Here is a 22792-nt window from a genome sequence, read left to right as displayed (position 1 = left end):
GTTTGTGTATGTCTATAGTGCCCACCATTCGCCTGCCCGCTTGCTCGTTCGGTCGAGCAGCAGGGAGCCCTGCTGGAGGCACGCTGAGCCGGCCCGGGTGTTTCAGAGCTCCCTGTGCCCTTCCACGCCTTACCATCTCGGTGGCCTTAGGGGTGCCTGTGTATCCAAGGGCCTGCCTTAGCTGGTTGGTTGTGGCACGTTCCTGGTTATGCTTCACATCCTTGTGGCGCCAGCTGTGGGTGAATGCTGAGGTGTTTGGGTGATGATAGTATGGTTCTGGTCACAGTGGCGAGTCTGTTGCAGCCCCCTTGGGCTGCTTCTGGTGAGAGTAGAGACAGTAGCTCTTTTTCTGCTGCCTTACAGCTGTATAGTGTGTGATGAACGTAACAGCCTTCAGACACGCCACCAAGTGGCCACCATAGGGAAGATTAGCCAGTAATGCTGTGTGTGAGGGACCCGCAACCCTTCTGGCATTGGGTCTGTGAGGCAGGAAAGTGCTGTTGTTAGCCGTGCTTTCCAGGTCTTCGTAGTGCGGAAGAGCAAGTGCATGCCAAGTAACATGTAGAGAGGAAATGCTGGCTACCTCTATGCAAGGTTTAAGGGTTACCCAACAAATGGACTTCTTGGATATAATTTGCCTGTTACTTATAGTTCCCCATGTTTTTGTGCTCAAGCAACAAACCTGTGTAGGTGAGGACAGGTATGGCTGCAGAATGAAGCATGTATGCTTTTGATAACTGCTAAGGACAGTCTGTTCTTTTGGATCTCCCTTGTCCCTTTCTTGGCTGTATACTTGCAGGTGTAGCTGTATACTAACAGGAGTAGCAACATGGTAACAGATTTACTTCTAATTCTCTTAGTTCAAAACCTGATTATCGTAGTTTTTAATGTTAGTTTGACAAACTTTTAAGGGAGAATTTCAGGTATCATTGAAATGGTAGGACAAGGGGTAATGGGATAGAACTTAAATGGGTGGTTCAGGTTAGATGTAAGGAAGAAGCTCTTTATTGTGATGGTGGTGAGGCACTGAAACAGGCTGCCCAAGGAAGCCCAGGAATGCTCCATCCCTGAAAGTGTTTGAGGTCAGGTTGGAGAGAGCCTTGAGCAACACAGTTTAGTGTGAGGAGTCCCTGCCCATGGGGTTTGGAACTAGATGATCTTAAGGTCCTTTCCAGCCCTAACTATTCTATGATTCTATGTTTGGGAATTTTTCATCTCAAGCTGTTCTTTTCCCACAAGTAAACTGCTTGTGTATGTGTGATTACAAATATATAAACACTGAAAAATCTAGAAGTCTCACCACTTGATAAAATGCTTAGTTTCATGAAACTGTGCCAGCCAGAAACCACATCAGTTCTCTGGCACCACTTTGTCTGCGAGGTGGCTGTTTGAATAATTGAGAACATTTCCAGGAGTAGCAAAGTACAGTGGTGGTTTCTGCCTCAGGTGTAATCATCTTTACTCTCTTACAGATCCACTTTGGGCTCCTGACACACTTTCCCATATATGGATTACCAGTTTAAAGTAATTTTAACATACAAAACCTGATTTTATTCCTTGGTGGCTTTTGGAGTTTTTTCTGCTTTTCAGCTGAGGAGTGAATGTCATCAGTTGATGAGCAGTTTTAACTCGGTCAGTAAGGACAGGTTCCTAAGTATAAAAGGAGCAGCTCACTAAAGATAATACATTCTGCCCATGTGCTGCCAATTTGCTGCTTTTATGTAAATGGAGAACACTTATCAAAGCTACAAAGGAGAGCTAGTGATTGTGAGCAAGAACAGATTTTATCTCTTCATAAAAGCACTTCCTAGTCTGTGTATCAGTAAAAACTGGTTCTCCTGTTCTTAGGCTTTCACTGTGCAGCCTTCATTTCTTGTAAGTGTGCCTAGGTCAAATTGCATAAAGCTTTAAAATGTTGCTGTTCCTGGAGCTTTGATGTGTCATTGAGAAGTCTAATGTGTGAGGTGTTCTCATTAGAGAGCAGCTGTTTGATCTTGTTTTTGTTTGCATCAAACTTTCCTTGGTGCTTAATTTGACAGTCAGCTGTAGGTTCAGGTGAAGCAAGCAAGGCTCTTTAAGACCTGCCCGTTACACTTTTATATTGCCACTTTAAAAATTGGCGAACTTAAAGCTGCAGTTGTAGTTCAAAACTGGCAACTGTGGAAACCTTCTCATATGTTGACATAAAGCTGCTGGAGAGAATGCCAGGGGGGCTATAAATGTGAGTAAAAGTTGATAGCCTGTATCTCAAGAGTCAAAGGTGAGTGGCTGTCTCACACAAAACCCACTTCATACAAAGACTGTATAAATCTGACAATAAAATCAGTCGTGTGATAGTACTTGGAGCAGATGTGTCCAAGCCACAAAACTTTTCTTCCTTGCTGAAAGACTACAGAAAAAAAAAAAAGAAAAAAGAGACTTTCATAATTGATACTGTTTTGTAGAATCATAGAATAGTTAGGGTTGAAATGGACCTTAAGATCATCTAGCTCCAACACCCTTGCCATGGATAGGGACACCTCACACTAAACCATGTCACCCAAGACTCTGTCCAACTTGGCCTTGAGCATTGCCAGAGATGGAGCATTCACAGCTTCTTTGGCCAATCCATTCCAGTGCCTCACCACCCTCACAGGAAAGAACTTCCTCCTTACATCCAATCTAAACTTTCCCTGTTTAAGTTTTAACCCATTACCCCTTGTCCTATCACTACAGTCCCTAATGAAGAGTCCCTTCCAAGCATCCTTATGGGCGCCCTCCAGATACTGGAAGGCTGCTATGAGGTCTCCACGCAGCCTTCTCTTCTCCAGGCTGAACAGCCCCAACTTGCTCAGCCTGTCTTCATACAGGAGGTGCTCCAGTCCCCTGATCATCCTCATGGTCCTCCTCACAAAATATCAGTTTATGTTTAGAGTAGGGTAGTTACCAGTGACCCATTAATGGAGCCTGTTGTTGGAAACTTGGTGTCTGTCTAGTGAGATGATTAAGATGCTCAGATACTACCTCATTACAGTAAAATCTGCCTAGAGGAGAATCAGAAGACACATTTGCACATGAACAGGGATCAGTGTTGTACCTCGGGCTTTTTTTTTTGATCTTCATTGCTTGGTTTCCCTGCATCTGGTTTTATATGATTTCTCTTTATAGTCCTTATGTGTGACTGAGTCGTCATTATTGCATTTGCTGTCATGTCAGCTGCATTTTCACAAATGAGGTATAATTTCTTTATCAGTAGCTATCTTTTCATCGTACTTATATTACTGGAAGCAACATCATCTCTTGCTCTGAGGAAAAAAATACATTGCATTACAGGTAATGTAAAATAGTCACAATTTATTTGATTCATCATTTCAGGACGTGATTTTATCTGCTTAGTTTCATGGGATTGAATCTGACTTTTTATTCCATTATTGTAAGTCCATTTCCATGCCTGGAATTTCGAGACTGGGTCTCCAGCCTTCATTGTGCTCACAGAGTTCTCTCTTTACCTTCTCTCAATCCAGTTACCAGAACTTGTATTGCCTACTGGGTTTTTCAGAATCCATATGTTCTGTCTTCTATCCAGGGCTTTTATATGATGTAGACATGGACAGTAATTTTGGGTTTTGGTTTCTTAGTTTGTTTGGGGTTTGTGCCTGCCCCCCTCTAGTATTAGTTTACTTATTTGGTCTTAATGGAATGTCTTAAATACTCATCTGCTTCTCATGCATTTGGGTTTGTCAGTAGATGAAAGGCACTTGGTGGCAGCAGCCAATTCTGAGTGTAATGAGTCAGCTGATTCAGCTTCATCCCTTTAGCAAGAGGCATCCAAGCCCTTCCCTGATTTTGTGTAATGTTCTGTAGACTACCTTAATTATCAGAGAAATAACACTGACACATGGGACCACTGGGATAATGCTTAGAGAGAAAATCCAAACACTACCTAAAAATAATGAGGCATAGTGTTAACTGCATGCCACACTGATAAAATAATATACCTTCTCTAAAGTTAGAGTGGCAATGGAAGTCATCATTAGATGTTAAAAAATAGGACATTAAGGACTGCTGTGTACTTTTTAGTCAATATGGGGAAATATTGAGTTCAAAACTAATTGCCTCAGACAAGTGTCGAAAATTTTAAATTGTCGAAATGTCCAAAACTACTTACTTGGATGTTCATGAATCTCAGTGTACCAGTTCCATTGCTTCTGATTACCAGTGAGAGATCTGTCTAAAAAGAGAGAAGGTGACCTGCATTTAAAAGCCGTGGTAAAGTCATTTTGAACTAAAAGGCAGATTTCTGTTGTTGCAATACTGTACCTTCTCCAGTTTCAGTGGAAGCGTATCAGTAACAACCTGGAACAGGCTTTCCTGAAGAGAGGGTAGGCTTTGTGCTTTTCTTCCTTTTTGCAATTCAGTGCGTACTGTTGGGATCAATGGCTAACTGTTTTTATTCCAAATGCTGACAGGATATCCTGAAACATCATATGTTGTCTCATATGATGCCTCTTCCCCAGTATGTACAGTCAAATGTTCATCCTTTTTTCTCCCAGATGAGTTTGAAAATGCTAGCCCTAATATTCTATATAGAAACAATAGTGCATTTTATTATAAAGATCTGCGTCACATTTATATATAGAAAACGGTGACTGAACTCCTAAAAGTGCTTATGTAACTTATACTGTGAGGGTACACACTTGGCTAGATGATGTTTGGAAGTTTGTTTCAGGTGTTTTCAGGGCCATGTCAAGATAATTTAATTCTATTAAGTCAATATGAGTAAAAAGGTAATCCCCCATACATGCTTGCCTGGTTTTTAGTACTGGCCGCAGGATATTCAGATACCCGTGGCAGGGACTAAGGCTGCTCAAATAATAATGTAAAAGCTTAGCAAGGTGTAATCTCTGAAATTCAGGCTGGACTTGAGGAAGAAATTTTTTATAATGAGGGTGGTAAATCACTGGAACAGGTTGCCCAGAGAAGTGGTAGATGTGCCATCCCCTGCAGACATAGAGGACCAGGCTGGATGGAGCTCTAAACAACCAGATCTAGTTGAAGATGTCCCTGCTTCTTGTAGGGATGTTGAACTAGAATGACCTTTGCAGGTCCCATCCAACCCAAACCAGTCAGTGATAATACAACTGTCGTACCACAGCTTGTTGGGAAAAAAACAGAAATTTTTAACAGCTATGCCCCAGCTTACATGCGCACATTACAAACATCTGCATAAAGAGAGCTGTTGCCAGACATCACTAGAGAAGACCCGCTGCTTTTTGGACTAATTATCTATGAGGTAGTTTCGTCATTTTATGTATTTAAAGATTAATCACTTATGTTGTGCAGATCATCGTGAACGTTTCAGGTACACAGACAGAAAGACATGCGAGGGAGAACCTTACCTGCAGTGTATGAATGTCCAGGGCGCAGAAGGGCCCGGCCCTGGGGGTGCTGCGGCGGCGCCTCCCCGCGAGGAGGCGGCAGGCGCGCGCGGTTCGCACCGGGAAACGCGCGCAATCCCTCCTGGAATCGTTGCCTTGACACCAGCGTCGTGCTTAACTGGGTTTGCTGACTATTGCCCAGAGATGCGATTTTATTTTCCTCCAATACTAAAGCAATTAGATGGCCGTGAATACAAACCGCATCCTTTGTAATTACTTAATGCCAATTAATTAGTGACTTATCTCTGCCTGGATTGAAGCACCATAAATGGGAATTTGTGCACAGTACTTTTCCCACCAGTATTTATTATGTGTATTTGACTTGCCAATTTCTTCAGTTAATAAAATTAAGGTAGAATCAATGAGGTGGAATTCATTGATTTTTACCTTAATTCTTCCGTGCCATTTCATATAAGAATATTAAGAGAGATTGAATTACGGATGTGCAATCCTAAAATGTGTTGTACAACCCCACATTTTACTGAAATATATGGTATTGAAAGGTGTTTTATGTCTGATGAAAGCACAAACTCTCCAAGCACTCAGGATGTTCTTGCTGCTTGATGATCTATGATTGTGATTATTTTCTGCTTTTGACTCAAATCATGTTCACAGTCAGCTTTCAAGTGAGAGGCATTTTATATACTACTTGTACTTAAAATTAAGATGGAATGTGCTTGCCCTGACCTAGCAAAGCAGTTAGGTGCAATACCTTGCAAGATCAAACATTGTCTCATTATACTACATTCTTCCTGCCTACCCCATGCAGTGATAAATGAAGAAAACCTGCCTGTGACTCCTGGCTGTTGGGTTGGTCTTTTTTTTCCCAGGGAGTATGAGGCAGAAATGTGGCAGCGCTGCTGTCTTTTCTGTGTAATCAGCTGGAGTAAGTAACTTCTGGCAGGCAGCCTTTACACAGTGTCTCTTTGTCTGGTAACTTGCTGCTACTGTGCTTGACTTAAAAGCATTTGTAACAGAGCAGTGCTCTGTCCTTGAGTACCTACTGACATCCAAATAAAATGAGGTGTAATGTCACTGATAGCGGATAAGTATGAAAAATCTTGTGCAAACAAATTTCAAATATTAAAAATTTTCAACACTTGTAACAGTTAATATATTTGTGTGCTGTTTGTTGGGAAAATAATCCCTTCTCCCAGTCCCTTGTTCTTGTAAAATCACTTTACAGCTTTATTTCTCTTGTCACAAAGCATGTCCTTTCCTTGGTGTCCTTTACAGCATGGGTTAAAGTCACCACTTTCCATACGTTTCAGCCCAGACTAGAGTTGCTTATGTGCCCAAAAGCATTGACCTAGACCTTTGGGACTGACGCTATTAGCTATGTCACTCAGGACAATAATTTGCTTCGGTGTCTGCATGCAGAAGTGAAGCAGCTAGACTGGAAAATACATAGTTCATTTGATGGTGTAGGTAACCTGCTGAGAGATAGAATGGCAAAAAAATGTTGTTTTGTGAAAGGTTCTATGCGTCTCAGTGTTGTCTGTCCCTTCACAGCTCTGCGCTTTGTCCAGTATGAGGCAGCTGCATCATCATGTGTTGAATGAATAAGTAGGCAATGATGGAGAGGTAAGAAAATAATTTACATACAGAAATGGGACCTGAAAGGAACTGTGGGAATAAAATCTAGGTGACAGTTTCTGTGTAGGAGAATAGGAGACCTGAGGGCCCATCACATTTCTGTTAATGGCATCTCGGGCAATGTTAAGACAAGTCATCCATACAACTGAAGTAATGATAGAAACATGCTTTAGGTAGTCTTTTAGCTCTTTCAATGTGAAGTGTTCTAGCTCTTTCAATGTGAAGTGTTTGAGAACTAGATAGTATTCCTCTCCTATCTGGCTGTTTACTTTGGGGAAGTAAAGTCATATTTAGATCTCAGCTATTCGCTTCTGCAAAGTATGACTAATGATATTGTAGTGGCTAGGTTTATAGGACATGCACAGATGGTCTACTGAAGAAAGGCAGGAAAGACCTTACCCTTTAAGGAAACAGTTTTGAGAGGAAGCTGAAGAGTAAATTTCCTGACCCAGAGACTCTGCAATTTGGAGAGGGAGGAAGTGCCTAAGAGGGAGCCTAAGAAGGAGAACAGTAACTGTCTTTGCACTGTTTTCCAATAATAAAGGGAAATAATTCTTTAGCTGAGGTGAGTTTATGCTGTTAAGACCTCAGGTGTAGCAGCAAAATTTGATTGCATTTTATATCAAACCTGCTTATCATCAAACTTGGACTATAATATTTGCAAGGACTGCTTTTGCTAGATGCTGTCCTAACCAATCTGTAGCTCTGTAATACTCCAAGCGTTGACGTATAAATTCATCTTCTATGTTCTGTTTGCCAATTGGTCTTTCTGCATCAGAAGGCATAGTACAGCATTGGCTGAGTGATCTGCATAGGGCTGGTTGGATCTGCATAGGGCTGGTTGGATGGGTCTGAACAAATAAAGAATTGATTCCAAGCTGCCCAGTACTCCAGCTGAATCACAAGCCTTTACAGCCATGCTCAACTTGAGTTATTGTGGCAGATAGGCGAGTACACAACACAAGTAGTTAGGCTGCTCAGGTGAGATTTTCAGTCCCTTCCAAAAAGTCAACTTTCTGTTTGTAGCTACAACTTCACAGCTAATTTATTTCATCTATTGTAATTTGACCTGAAAGGTTCAGAATTTCCAGAGCTGTTTTTAGATGTTCTGGGGATTTTCTGTTCTAATTCTCTCAAACATTTGGGATTTGCCATTTACTAATCTGAATTATTCTGACTTGCACCCTTTTCCATCTTGTTTCGTGTTTTGGTGTTTTATTTTGTGGTTTTTTTGGTTGTTTTTTGGTTGTTTTTTTTTTTTTCATTGAAATAAAAAGAGCTGGTCCAGCAGTGAAATATCATCCCAGTCATTTGTTTCCATAGCTGCCATCAAGGCAGCCATCTGCTAATGGCAAAACTTACGTGAGAGATCCCTCACCGTGCCCACTCATCTTCTCTTAGCTAGCTCTGTCTAGAAAGCTTTCTTTTACATTCGCTGCCCTTTGAAGTCTACACTGGATTCCGTCTCTCTCTGAAAACACTGTAAGACTTTTCTCCCAGATCGTTCTGGTTTTAGGCGTTTTTCTTAACAAATATTAATAACTTGCCAAATTTTTAAATATGCCAGTATCTTACACTTCATCTGTATACACCTTGGGATATTCTGTAGAGATCATTAATAGAATGATCGGGTTAGTAAGTACATCTTATCTTAAAGACAGTGAAATTCACCTTTTGTATGTTTATGCCTTGTCCCAGTTTAGCAAATCTGATAAGTAAAACCCTTCCTCATTTCTGAAATATTTTTGAATGGTAGGAGAAACCTACCCCAAAAAAAGACCTTGTTTTGTTTTCATAGTAAGAAGCCTCCCAATGGCTTTAAAAGATAAGAATATGTAGGTGTTGCAGCCTTACTATACAGTTTTCATTCCTCTTATACCTCATTTAATGTTTTAAAAATTAGGTAGCCAAAAAATTTACTAGGTGATACTTTTCTAATAACTTCTGTTCCAGGGACACAAGCATGGGTGGTGTTTCCATAGTCTATCATTTTCTGTCACGGGTGACTGTCCATTATTTGGAGCCTGGACTCCTCATGTTCCCTCTGTGGTTAACGGTAAGAGAAGTACCTCCAGAAGGCAATTCAGTCACCTTGCTAAAGTCTAATATATAGGCTTTATATTAATTAATACCCCTTAAGGTAATTGTCACTCTGAGTATTGATTGTACAGGGAGCCTACAGAGCCTAGATGTCTAATGTAAGCATCTAATCTGCTTAATGCAAACCATCTGAATGCAGTCCTAACCTGTGGAAACAGGATGACAACATGAAGTAAAGAACTTAGGTGGCATCAGCTTGTGATAGTGCTGGCCAGCAGTGGAGTAGTTGAAATCTGAGTGTTTGTGAATAAAAGGGGGCCTGGACTAACAACTTACTTTTCTGTTCTTGCTTCTGCACTCTAATAACTAGTTCGTTAATGCATTCTAGCTCATTCTGAGCGTGCCAGCTCCTGTGGCTTCAAATATCTCTAAAATTTATTAGCAACAGAAGAACAGAAATTAAAGACTCATTTTAGGGGTAGTTCAGCATCTCTTCAGCAAAATGAAAGTCTAGAGCATTGCACTTTGGAAACTTATGCTTTCAGAGTCATAGAGGTCAAGAGCTTAGGTGTACATTGTGCCTCCTGGAACTGAGTCAAATTTTACCTCAGTCCATGCAGTGTCTGTATTGGCTGATGTGGTGTTCAGATATATCTAGTCTGTAAGAAACACTAAACTTGGGGCCATAGATAAGATATTGGTCATCCATATGTAGCTTAGAGTCTTTCTGCATCAGAGTAAGATATGGATAATAACAGCCCCTTGCTTTACAGGAGAATTATGGAAACAGCTATTTTAGTCTATTAGAAGCTTGGGTATTCTGTCCTGGGAGATGTATGAGTAATGTAAAAAAATAGAGGGAGTGTAAAAAAAGCTTCTCTGTATTTCTTCTGTAAAACATTTCTGAGGCTGGCAGTCTGCAGCCTTTCAGCAGTGTTTAAATTCACTCTCTTGAAAAGAAAAGCATCTTGCTCTCTGTGGTAGTTTGCCGTTTCCCTGTTTGAAATCAACTAGTAGAACCCCAGAGGGTTTCACAAACAGCTGACCATTAAACGCAGTCAGGAACAAAGATCAATTGAAAGCACATTTAGATTTAAGCTTCCTGGCCTGCTTTTAATTTCTTCGGATCAGCATTGGGAGTTATTGCTGTGATCAGTCTCAACTTCTATTTGTTCAATGGCTTATTCATATAAACAATCAACTTTAGGGATGCCTAACTGCCTTTTTTTTGTTGTTTTAATTTATTTTTATATACATCTTCCAAATATTCCCAAAGTTATCAAAGAATTATGGTTTAAAATGCAGAAAACATTAAATAGAAACACATTATCAAAACCAGAACTTTATTAGATGAAGTTTGAGAGAAAGAATATGGGTCATGGTACCTTTAAAGCTTTGGTAGCTTTCTTAAGTGTGGGATCTGGATTTGTGGCAGTCTTGATTACTGTTTCTGTTCTGATGGAGCTATACAGGCACAAAAAGATGTACACCTCCAAAGAGTTTGCAGTTGAGATGGAAATCAGGAATAGTCAGTGGTTGGGCTGAGCTTACTTATGTCTTGGAACTGGAGGGGAATCCTAAATGTAGCAACCTCAGGGCATTAAAGTGACTGAAGCACCTGAAGTTCTGCCCATGGCTATTCTGAGTCTGGAACCCTTTTCTCTGTGTAAGGTACCATACTAGTGTATTGCCACCAAAAGTGTGATACCAAACACATTGTTTTGTTGCAAGTCTTGCAATAATTGCTGGATTTGGATTTGGGGCTTGCTTTTCTTTTTATGGTTTTAATTCTCAATGTTACAAAAGAAAATTATGACCGTAGGAATGCTGTATCAAGCAAATATTGTTTTGTCAATATGCCAAAACTTTCACCCACTTTCACAGATTTGGGGATTGTTAAATAGTATGAATGTTGAAAGCTGATGGCAGTATAGCATCACTGTCAAGATGAAAATAATAATTAAAATACAAAAATACATGTGTTGAATGCATCAGAACAAATATATCAGCAAATACATTGCAATACAGACACACTCAAAATAGTTTAGGTATGAGAAGCCCTAAGGCCATGTTAGTACAGCAGCCTCCCTGGACTAATACACCCTTCACTCAATTTCTGTGCTATGTTATTTCCCACACCCAAGCTAACTTGCTTAGGTACCACAGCTATCACTGTATGGTGATGTTTGTAATGCAGTCATATAACTTCACAGAGGGACAAGCACATGGGGACAAACAAACAACATCCCCAGCAGAGATTCCAGGCTCTGAGTAGGTATACTATATCTTTTTAAGGGAATAGCATTAGTGATACCTTCAATATACAACAGGGTATTCATTGTAAATAATGGTATTCTGGAGCCAGCTAATCATATTTGCAGGGTGGTTTCCCTAAAAAGCAGATGTTGGACATATGGTAAAAAATGATCAGTCTTGCCACCACCTACAGAAAGTCTGAGCACTGTGGGGGAAAAGGTAGTGTGCGGAACATACTTCTCATTTCCTGGGGAGACTTGTACTTTTTTACGAGTATACAAAGGCTCACAGAAATATATAAGTTGTTGGTTAAGAATTGTAGAGCTGCTGATGGTTGGCTACAGCAAATTAGCAAATTTGCTTGTTACCTTTTGGTGACAAAACAAATTTGTTTGTTACCTGTAAACTAGCATATGTGCTTGTTACCTTTGGGTCAGTCTGAATCTTGTAATAGAACTCTCCAAAGGTGATGAGACTGCATGCTAGCAGAGCTTTGCAGAAGCCTTTTTTTAGGCTTCCTTGCTTCTCTTTTTATTCCTTGTGTTTGAAAACTTTTGTATGCCTTTTTTCAGTCTGCTTTGTCATAGAAACTCTCTATGCTATTGTGTTGTACATCAATAGCATTGAGCAGAGTATTTCAGTATTCAACTAAAAACTAGTTTGCTATTCTGTTGGTACTGAGATACTCAAAACATACCACTGCCTGTGTAGATAGTGATTTGTAGCATAGTCTAGTATTTAACAGGGCTTGTGTAAGGTACTGTTCAGTCTTTATCATCTTTGTTCAGCATTGGAACTAGAATTGTATTTCCTGTGCAATAGCAAGCCTTTCCTAAGACATAGTTCTCCCCATGGGTTCATAACAGTACTGATTTCAATGTATCTTGATTGTGGCTAAACACATTTGTTTTGTCAGCTGAAGTCAAATTACATGACACATTCTATGCAAATAGAACACGGTACTTAGTCGTTTTAAGTGGTGCATTCAGTTTGTGTCACCGCAGAAGTTCTTCTGGTTTCTGGGTAGAACTTTTGCAAAGGCTCAAAACTGCTCCATTAAAATGAAATCTTTGGTTTACATTTTCCTTTAATCAAATGCAAACCAGAGCTTCCAGGGATTGTAAGGAATTGTAATAATGTTTCAAGTTCAAGTTGGCTCTTTTGCAGCCCATCAAAAGAAGTTGTCCTTGACAAAAACAATATTTTAAATATCTGCTCACAAGCACTGGAGCCAAAAGGTTGCTATTTCATTTGGCAAAATACCTTCCCAAGAACAGGACTGAGACCTGAAGCTGAGCCAAAACAAGCTCTAACAAATGCTTAGACTAGAAAGCACTAGACTGACTGGTTAAAATTGTTGAAAGAGTATACAGGGAAAGGGAAGGGCAGCTAACTAGTTCTGCTTCTGAGTTGGTGTGTGGTCAAACTGCATCTCCTCTGTCCTAGTGGTCTGCCAGCTAGAGGACCTATCTCATTTGTCTGCCACCTCACTTCAGCTTCTGGGCCTTAATCCATTTCTTGCTGTGAATACTGCTGTAGTCAATAATAGACCTTCTTTGTTCATGATAGTTGAGGAGTCTAATTTTGTCCTTTTCTAATACACTCTGTTTAGTTCAAATAGTGAAAACTCTTTGGACCAAGAGGCTCTGCTGTGGCCTTCCCTTCTAATACTTGAGCTTGACAAAAAAAAAAAAGGACAAAACAAAAAACGAGCCCACAGCTTCACAACTTTCAGATGCCAATGTGATTTGAGGATTGCAAAAGCTCCTAGGATGACTGAGGTTGATCTAATTGGCCACACAGTCTTCCTTTCCTTCCCATTTGCTGGTTCTGGCCTTTATCTGTCCCCATATAATTCTGTCTTTGCTCTCAGATGTGTTGAGAAAGTGAATAACTTTTGTGGTGTCTTTTCTGTTAATGTGAGGCAAGGACAAAGCAGGACTGTGGTGGTTAGTGGTTGGATTGGATCAGGTTGTTGTGAAAGTACAGCCTGATGATGCTGTTCTATGATAGTTTTTGTGAAACTGCAGCTTAAATACTTGGTCATTCTCCATATCTTTGCAGTGAGAGAAGGTGAGGACAAACAAGCTGAACAGCTTTCCTGGGGTACAGAGATGCCTGATCCATAACCAGAACTGAAGTCCTGGGTTCTTAAGTCAGATTGTAATCACAGATATCACAAGGTTATAAGCAGCTAATTGCTGCTCTTCTGGAAATGGTCAGACAGTCTAGATGACTTTGTTCAAGTTAAGAAATAGCAAGCATCAGTGCTTAAGGGAAAAACAAAATAAATACTGGTTGTGCTTCAGCACAGGTTGGGATAGATTCTTATCTTACTGACTTTGATGCATGCCTGGAGTAGGCATTTTGTCTGATGTAACTGATAGCAGGGTGTCTTCTGAAATTAAAATTTTCTAGAGCTTGAGGCAGAGAGGAGAGCAAGTAGCGAGGATACTGAACCTGTTCATAAATCTCTAAATTCAAAGAAGTAGGTATTTCTTTGTGTATGTGGCTGTATTTATTTAGACTCTCTTTGGCACTGGGCTTCTTCCCTAGGCAAAATTCAAAAGGAACTTCACCTAAGCTGCTCCTGTGATGCCTGTTTCCATGGAAATAACACAATATGACTGATGCTCCTTTGCATAAACTCCAGTATTGCTGAATCCAAGGAGCAGGTAATTTCATTCCATAACTGTAACTCCTAACATCTGAAATTCAGGATCCCAGTAGAGAATAGTGGTGGGAGAATGATTGCTTAAAAAAAAAAAAAAAAAGAAAAAAATTTGGGTGTCACACACACTTAAAATAGCTAGCATATGCTTTCTCAGAAGCGAGCTGTGCTGTGATATATAACAAAGATAACATTAGTGGCAAAAAAGTACTCATAATGAACAGGAGATATCCTTTGGAAGGTTTTGGTTCACATTGATGTCAATATCTTTTATTGGACAAAGGAGATTCCAAAAGCAGTGACAAGGGCTTGTCACAACCTGGGAAGTTACTACCCTGATATTGCCCAGTGAAGTGTTATGAGCATGGTCATAGCAGGCAAAGCTCTTGGGAAGTTAGGGCCCAGGGGAAGCCACTGAAAATCTAATCTTGACTAAGAACATCTGATGTTCTTTAGAAGTCTGATGTTGCATTAAATATGTACCAGCAATGTGTTACCAAGAGTGCAATACCAGAAAAGTCTATTTCCCAGTATTTCCTAGGGGTTACTTCGGCCACGTCATGAACAAGGTTGCTGTGCTGCAGACTGGTTGGTTTGTATGGCTTGGCTAGAGCTGCCTTTGGGGGACAGTTGAGCTTTGATTTGCTCACTGGTCCAGACCTTGTGAGGTCTGGTAGAAGAGGCGGATTTCTCTATCCTGTATTTAAAGAAACCTTAACATGTTGCTCTAAAGAACTGGGGTGTTGGCTTCAGCTTCAAGTTAATGAAACCATAGCAACATGCCGTGGGATGTAGCAGCTGACAGACTGTGTATCAAGAATTGTTCAGTCTCTGTGAAAGTGGGAAGAAACCTCCAATACCTGACTTTAAGGAACTTCAAATTTGGCTAAGACCCTGCATTTAGTAGTGAGGGGTCTAGGACATATAGAAGCTATGCACATGCCATCTAGCAAAAGCTCAGATGTGCTTGTTTTAACACAATATAAGGAATTGCATCTTCACAGAGGGATTAAGCACAGTCTGAAACTAGTTGTCTCTCTATAAGCATAGACAGAGTCACAAAAAGAAAGACATGCTGATCATGGCTAGAAGGTGCCTTGAAAAAAAATGGTGGCTCAAGGAGTGGGCATGTTACTCTGTGGTCGGAATGAATTGTCATTTGGGGTGGTTTGTTGTTTTTTTTTCTGGTTGTTGTTTTTGTTGTGGTTTGGTTTGGTTTTGTCTGGTTTGACGTCAGGTTGTATTTTCATTCTGTTACAAGAATCAGTGACTTGCAAGCCCAAGATACCATCTTTTAAATGATGGAGTTTTCCTCTCCAGTTCATCTCTGACATTGTGAAACACTTCAACAAAACCTAAATTATTGAGTTTAACTTCTCTTGAGTGTTTGCGGGGATTTCAAGTGCTACCCTTAAGAAATCATTTGCAATGCCCTGAACACTGATGCTCTACAAAACCAAATTGCAAGCAGTGTTTATTCCTGAGCATTATGAACTTGCAGTATTTCTGGCTAATCAGAAATCTTAGTTCAAGTTTATCCCAACTCAGAATAAAACCACTGCTTGCAGTAATCTTCAAATCAGAATTTTTACATGTCCCCTTGGAAATGTCAGTTGTTGATTCAAATCACCTGCTTGGTTAGTACACAATGAAGTGTTGAACAAGGCAGAACAGCTGATTAGAATCTGGAAGTTTTGAGGGCTCCAGCCCAGAGCTTCTGCTTTGGGAGAAGGACTGCTGGAAGCTCAGGAAGTCTGTGTTTTGCCTTGAGTTCTTTAGACTTCAGGTTACCTTGGAAAAGAAGCCTTAAAGCCCATACTGTCTGTAGTTCTGGTTAGTGTGCTAGATTACTAGACTAATCAGACTAGACTAGAAATTAAAGGAGATAGGGCTTGAATGAATTTGTTTTCTTTTTAATTTTTGACCAGGTCTACCAAGTGAGGTCCTACCTGCTGTGTGGCTCCCTAGCAACTGGTGAAACAGAAATACTGTTTGTACGTAGAGCATAGAACTATAACAGGATGTGTTGCGCTGCCAAAAAAGGTAACAAGAATCTGTTGGTTTTGTTTTGTTGGGGTTTTTTGTTTGGTTTTCCCTGCCAAATTCATAGATTTCAGCAATTTGAGGCTCTTTTTTTGAATCAGATCTGTATTCCAGCTCCAATGGTGTATCTCCTGTGTGTGTTTTTACTTGAAGAGGTACCTGGGTTTCTCAGTCCCGAGACTGGATTGAAATTTAGCACAGAAAAGCACACTAGAAACTGCAGAAGAATTAAATACAATAATGCCCCTGACTTGGGATGCATGCTTGTATTGGCAGTCTGTGATCCAGTTCTACTCTCTGATTTGGTGTGTGGTCGGGAGCGAGAAGGGTGAGGACACTGATGCATAAACAAATATAAGGGTTGTTTTGCTATTGCAGCTCATAGCAAGGCAGGGTGTGCTTACAAAGGCTACTATGACACAAATGCAACCCACTTGTTTCTCAGATAAACAGAAGCTAGTAATAGATGTGCCTATAAGCATTTTTTCTGATTATCTTAATGCAATTTATGTCTCTAGTTGAGAGTTACCTACGTACGGTTAGCTGTTGTGTTGTGAATAGGACAATGTGTTTTAAGGTAGTGAAGGCCTTAGTGCAGTACCAGCTGATCTTGGTCCAACCAACAACAGAATTTCAGCTGCTTTTGGTTGATCTAAGACTTGCTCCTTTTGTGAAAACTGGTTGTGCTTGGAAGTCTCCAAACTCTTATTTCTGAAGTTTCCTGTTTCAATATAAGGATTTTTGAGCTCTGGGCTTACTCATCCTCCTTTGAATCTTCTAAAACATTGGTCAAGTTCTTCAACATGTTCCTTGAGCACTAATTCAGTCAAAAGTGTACAAGTGTTATCTATGTAAAATTGCATGTGTGTTTTCATGAAAAGCTGGCTGTGTGAATACAACAGAGCAAAGCAAGTGCATAACAACTACCATGTTTGGTTGGTTGGAGTTTACAGGCCACCACTCTTGTTTCCAGTAATGCATATTTGCAATTCCCTCTTGACCATTGCAAAGGCTGGGAAGATACTCTGCACCATGAAGGTGTCTTCTCAAAGAAATAAAAAAAGCTATCTAAAGCACCAAAGCTAATAGGAAATAACAAGTTCCTCTGTATGTCATCTGTGGCCTTTTTAAACAGGGATGCCAGCTTGAGGACTGGCTCCATGAACATCTGAAGAATTAATAGATCCGCCCTCAATCCAAACATCTCTGGGTGGTTCTCCTGTGCTGAGAGGAAGGGAACCTATTCCAGGAGCACACCCCCCAGTCTGTTATGCAACTTGAGCATGCAGGCATTCAAAGCATTTCCCATAGGTAATCTTGATGTTTTCACCTCCCTAAAGAGACCAAACTCTTTGCCTCCACTTTGAACTCTGGCTGCCTTTTCTACATGTCAGGAAGGGCAATAGGAGTGGCATCTAATGTCTTCTGCAAAGCACTGTGGAACGCCACAGTGTGTGGCACTGTTAAGTATCTCTTCTTGTGCGACCTTGTAGTAGACAGTGGCACACAATGCTGGCAGATGTAGTAATAAGCCAGAGGCACCAAGAAGTCTAATCGTGCTAGTGATATAAATAGCAGTAGCCCGGAGAACATTAAGAAGGACTGCGGAGCCCTGGAAGAGGTGGTTAGGGGCTCTGAAGCTCAGATAGTCTTTTCATCAATTCTCTAGGATAAAAGGGAGGACCCTAAAAAAGGCTAGGAGGATTTGCCAGGTTAATTAATGGTTAGAACAGAGGTGCCATAGTCAGGGGTTGGGGTATTAAGAACATGGGACTCAATTTGGGAGGCCAGGTCTACTGGAGGCTGGTAGAGCTGGTCTGGCAAGGGGAAGAGTGGTTTTAGTAGGAGGCTTGCCAGGCTGGTTAAGAAAGCTTTAAAATACCTGTGTTGGGGAGGGGAGGGCATCATTCCATCCCAAAACTCCCAGTCAGTTGCCAACACCTATAATAAATGCTTGGAGCAATGTAGAGATATTCCAGCCACTCCAGCCAATGAGCTGGCATTATTTGGAGCTTGGCTCAGATGCCTCTCTGCAAATACACATAGTATGGGGAACAAATAAGAAGAATTAGAGATGTGTGCACATCTACGGGGATATGATATAATAGGTATCACAGAAACATGATGGGATGGCTCCTGTGACTGGAGTGTTGGAATGGAAGGTTACAGGCTCTTTAGAAAAGACAGGCCCAGCAGACAGGGAGGGGGAGTTGCTACTTATGTTAGGGATAGGCTGGAGAGTATGGAAGGCTGTCTGGGGACAGGTGAGCAGTCAACAGAGAGTTTGTGGGTCAGGGTTAAAGGGAGAACAGCTATGAGAGACATTACTGTGGGGATCTGTTACAGACTGCCTGATGAAGAGCACTCTGTGGATGAAGCGCTCTATAGACAGACAGGAACAGCCTCATGCCTGCAGGCGCTTGTCCTGATAGGGGACTTCAGCCACCCTGATATCTGTTGGAGGGATGGTACAGCCCAGCACAAGCAATCCAGGAGGTTCCTCGATTGTGTGGAGGACAACTTCCTTTTGCAAGTAATAGGGGAGCCAATGAGGAGAGGTGCCATGCTTGACCTCGTGCTCACCAACAGGGAAGGGCTGGTTGGAAATGTGACGTTCCAGGGCAGTCTTGGTTGTAGCGATCATGAGATGGTCGAGTTTGAGATCCTCAGGACAGTGAGAAGAGCGTGCAGCAAGCTCACTGCTCTGGACTTCAAGAGAGCAGACTTTGGCCTCTTCAGGAACCTGCTTAGTAAGGTTCCATTGGATATAGCCCTAGAGGGCAGGGGGGTCCAAGACTCTTGGTTGATGTTCAAGGATCACCTGCTATAAGCACAGGAGTGTTGTGTCCGGACTACAAGGAAGTGCAGCAGGAGGGCCAGGAGACCTCCTTGGATGGATAAGGAGCTGCTGAGGAAAGTTTGAAGGAAAAAAAGAGGCTTATAAAAGGTGGAAGCGAGGACAGGAGGCCTGGGAAGAACACAGGGATGTTGTCCGGGAAGCTAGAGAACAGGTCTGGAAAGCTAAGGCCCAGTTAGAATTAAACTTGGCTAGGGTTGTGAAAGATAACAGGAAGGGATTCTACAGGTACATTGCAAATAAAAGACAGACTAGGGACAACATGGACCCCCTCCGAAAGCTATCAGGAGACTTGGCTACCCTGGATTTGGAGAAGTCTGAATGACTTCTTTGCCTCGATCTTCACTGGCAAATGCCCTGACCACACCACCCAAGTCTTGGAAGGCAGATGCAGGGACTGTGAGAATGAAGACCTTGAGCCCTCTGTAGGAGAGGATCTACTTCAAGACCATCTTAAAAATCTGAACGTGCACAAGTCCATGGATCCTGATGAAATCCATCCGCGGGTCCTGAAGGAACAGGCAAATGAAGTCGCTAAGCCACTATCCATCATATTTGAAAAATCATGGCAGTCAGGTGAAGATCCCAATGACTGGAAAAAAGAGAAATATAACCCCCATTTTCAAGAAGGGGAAAATGGATGACCCAGGGAACTACAGACCAGTCAGTCTCACCTCTGCGTCTGGCAAAATCTTGGAGCAGATTCTCCTGGAAGGCATGCTAAGGCACATGAAAATCAACAAGGTGCTTGGTGACAGCCAGCATGGCTTCACTAAGGGGAAATCCTGCCTGACCAATTTGGTGGCTTTCTATGATGGGGCTATGGAACTGATGGACGGGGTAGAGCAGTTGATGTCATCTACCTGGACTTGTGCAAAGCATTTGACACTGTCCCACACAACATCCTTGTCTCTAAATTGGAGAGACATTAATTTGATGGATGGACCACTCAGTGGATAAAGAACTGACTGGATGGCCACATGCAAAGAGTTGTGGTCAATGGTTCAATGTCTGGCTGGAGACCAGTAACAAGTGGTGTCCCTCAGGGATTGGTGTTGGTACCGGTCTTGTTCAACGTCTTTGTAGGTGACATGGACAGTGGGATTGAGTGTGCCCTCAGGAAGTTTGCCGATGACACCAAGGTGTGTGGTTCGGTTGATAGGCTGGAAGGAAGGAATGCCATCCAGAGGGACCTTCACACGCCTGTGAGGTGGGCTGATGCCAACCTCATGAAGTTTAACCATGCCAAGTGCAAGGTCCTACACCAGGTTCAGAGCAAACCCAGGCACAGCTACAGGTTGGGCAGAGAAGAGATTCAAAGCAGCCCTGCAGAGAAGGACTTTGGGGTGTTGGTTGATGAGAAAATGAGCATGAGCCAGCAGTGTGAGCTCGCAGCCCAGAAAGCCAACCGTATCCTGGGCTGCATCAAGAGGAGCGTGACCAGCAGGTTGTAGGAGGTGATCCTGCCCCTCTGCTCTCCTCTTGTGAGACCTCACCTGGAGTATTGTGTGCAGTTCTGGTGTCCTCAACATAAAAAGGACATGGAACTGTTGGAACAATTCCAGAGAAGGGCCATGAGGATGATCAGGGGACTGGAGCACCTCCTGTATGAAGATAAGCTGAGGAAGTTGGGGCTGCTCAGCCTGGAGAAGAGAAGGCTGCATGGAGACCTCATAGCAGCCTTCCAGTATCTGAAGGTGGCCTATAGGGATGCTGGGGATGGACTCTTCATTAGGGACTGTAGTGACAGGACAAGGGATAATGAGTTAAAACTTAAACAGGGGAAGTTAGATTGGATATAAGGAGGAAGTCTTTTACTGTGAGGGTGGTGAGGCACTGGAACGGGTTGCCCAGGGAAGTTGTGGATGCTCCATCCCTAGCAGTGTTAAAGGCCAGGTTGGACAGAGCCTTGGGTGACATGGTTTAGTGTGAGGTGTCCCTACCCATGGCAGGGGGGTGGAGCTAGATGATCTTAAAGTCCTTTCCAACCCTAACTATTCTATGATTCTATAATCTGCAGCATATGGAGAACCTCATAACTTGTACTTTGTATGTGTAAAGCTAAGCTGTTTATCCATATTTTGTGGGGCTTGTTTTTAGCTATTGCAGGCACTTGAAAGTATTTGGGCAGATCTTCAAAGCCTCACCAGGTGTTTGAGACCAATAGTTGGCTCAGTGGGCCTCATTCTTGCTGAAACAGTATTTGATGCTAATAAAAATCAATACCTGAGGGCATTTAAGCTAAGAACACAGCTATGACAGTAGAAAGGAAGGATGTTGCTGTCTGTCAACTTTGTATGTACAATGCAATTGATTTGAAGATGTATAATATAATTTTGCTTCCTAGTAGGCCGTTTCTCTTCTTAGGATGGAGAAGGGCCAAAAGAGTTTCCTGATGTATAATATAATTTTGCTTCCTAGTAGGCCGTTTCTCTTCTTAGGATGGAGAAGGGCCAAAAGAGTTTCCTGGACATCTGGGGGGCTAGAAGCAAGCTAGGAGTTGGAGGAAGTGTGTCTACTCTAATGGATAGCTGAGGTAGCAATGGTGGTGCTAGTGTTAAGACATCAAAATGAAGCATTCTGGGGATTTGTCTATGAATGTTTGAATATATCTGTTGAGAAAGCTTTCTGCTTGGTTTCAGGAGGCCCAGGTGCTGAGGAAAAAGAAAAGAAAAGAGATGAAAGAACTTGTAACCAAGATTGCTTGTGCTGGATTCTGTATTAACAGCAGGATTCAGCCTCTATTGGGAACCTTCACAGCAAGAAGGTGAATCTGTGAAGAAGGAAACAATCAAAGCTACAACATGGAGGTATGAGAGAATACTTGGCATAGCTAAAAAATTTGAAGTTGGTCTTAGTGTATCTATTTGCTAAATCCTCTATTAGAATTCTTGCTGCTCCTCAAAAAATTCTGCCTCTGTCAAACCATTTCTGTATGCAGGAAAGAATTGTGTTTACAGCTCTGTGAAGAATTATCTTGGGTTCCCTACAGACTTGTAAACCAAGTACAAGCTAAATCTTATGTTTGTAAGAAAAAGTGTTTGGAAGCTTGAAGTTAGGCTTCCCACTCCTTCAAATTATGGCCACAGTAGCTGGTTCTGTTGCTTATTACTAGATAACCATGGTATCCAAACCACTTAGTTTGTCTTGTTACCTCTATAGACAGACTGCTCTGTTACCAGGTGATGTTAGACTGGAGAAGGGAAGGGTCTGGCAAAATAATTTGAGAATTGTTTTGATTTAAATATTTAGATCTGACCACCAACTTCTTGTGACTGTGTTGTAACCATATATCTTTATTTCCTGTCTATAGAACATGGCAAATACTTTCTTCTTCCCATCATATATAAAATTATATGCTTTCTAGGACAGTGACTTTTCAGTTCAGCTCAGAGGACCCTTTTTGACTCTAAGTGCTGCCGCCAATAAAATGATCTTAAATCTTTGGCCACTGGCTTGTTATCCAAGCCAAGCAGCATGATCAGAGTTGGCACTTGCAGAGACCATATACAGAATGAGCTCTTGGTGTAAAGCAAATTGCTGTTTCATGCTATTCTTGATATGCTCTAAATACTATTAAGATGTTTCTATTTGGTTTTGGTTTGTTGTTGTCATTGTTTCATCTAGTCTTTTTTTCAAGGGTGGGAAGAAGGATGTTTTCTTTATTGTGTGCTTCTTCATTGAGTACGCTCTTGCATTAGCAAGTAAAAATAAAATGAAAATTAAGAGCCTGTCTGGTCTAGCTCAAATTTGTCTGGAGTACACCTCAAGTGTGCTGTTCTGCAAATGCAATTTCTACTGGCATGAATAAATATGCTTCCGAAAAATAACAGTATTACAGAGAATATACAGTTCTGTTTTGACATTGCATACATCTAGCGTTATATATTTGTCTAAAAGATAACTGATGAC

General features: G+C 41.6%; 1 protein-coding gene across 1 annotated transcript in view; it reads right to left on the bottom strand.

The window, feature by feature from the left end:
- The window catches only part of HELLS (helicase, lymphoid specific), a 324719-nt gene that overhangs the window by 13408 nt on the left and 288519 nt on the right, over positions 1-22792 (bottom strand). The gene's annotated exons all lie outside the window — the stretch shown is intronic.

This window comes from Pezoporus flaviventris, unplaced genomic scaffold (assembly GCF_033815535.1).
Source record: "Pezoporus flaviventris isolate CSIRO_AGI_PZ_B2104156 unplaced genomic scaffold, CSIRO_AGI_Pfla_v1 ptg000029l, whole genome shotgun sequence".
Classification (NCBI taxonomy): Eukaryota; Metazoa; Chordata; class Aves; order Psittaciformes; family Psittacidae; genus Pezoporus; species Pezoporus flaviventris.
Note: the sequence above shows the minus strand (reverse complement) of the source record. Positions and strands in the feature narration are given on the sequence as shown.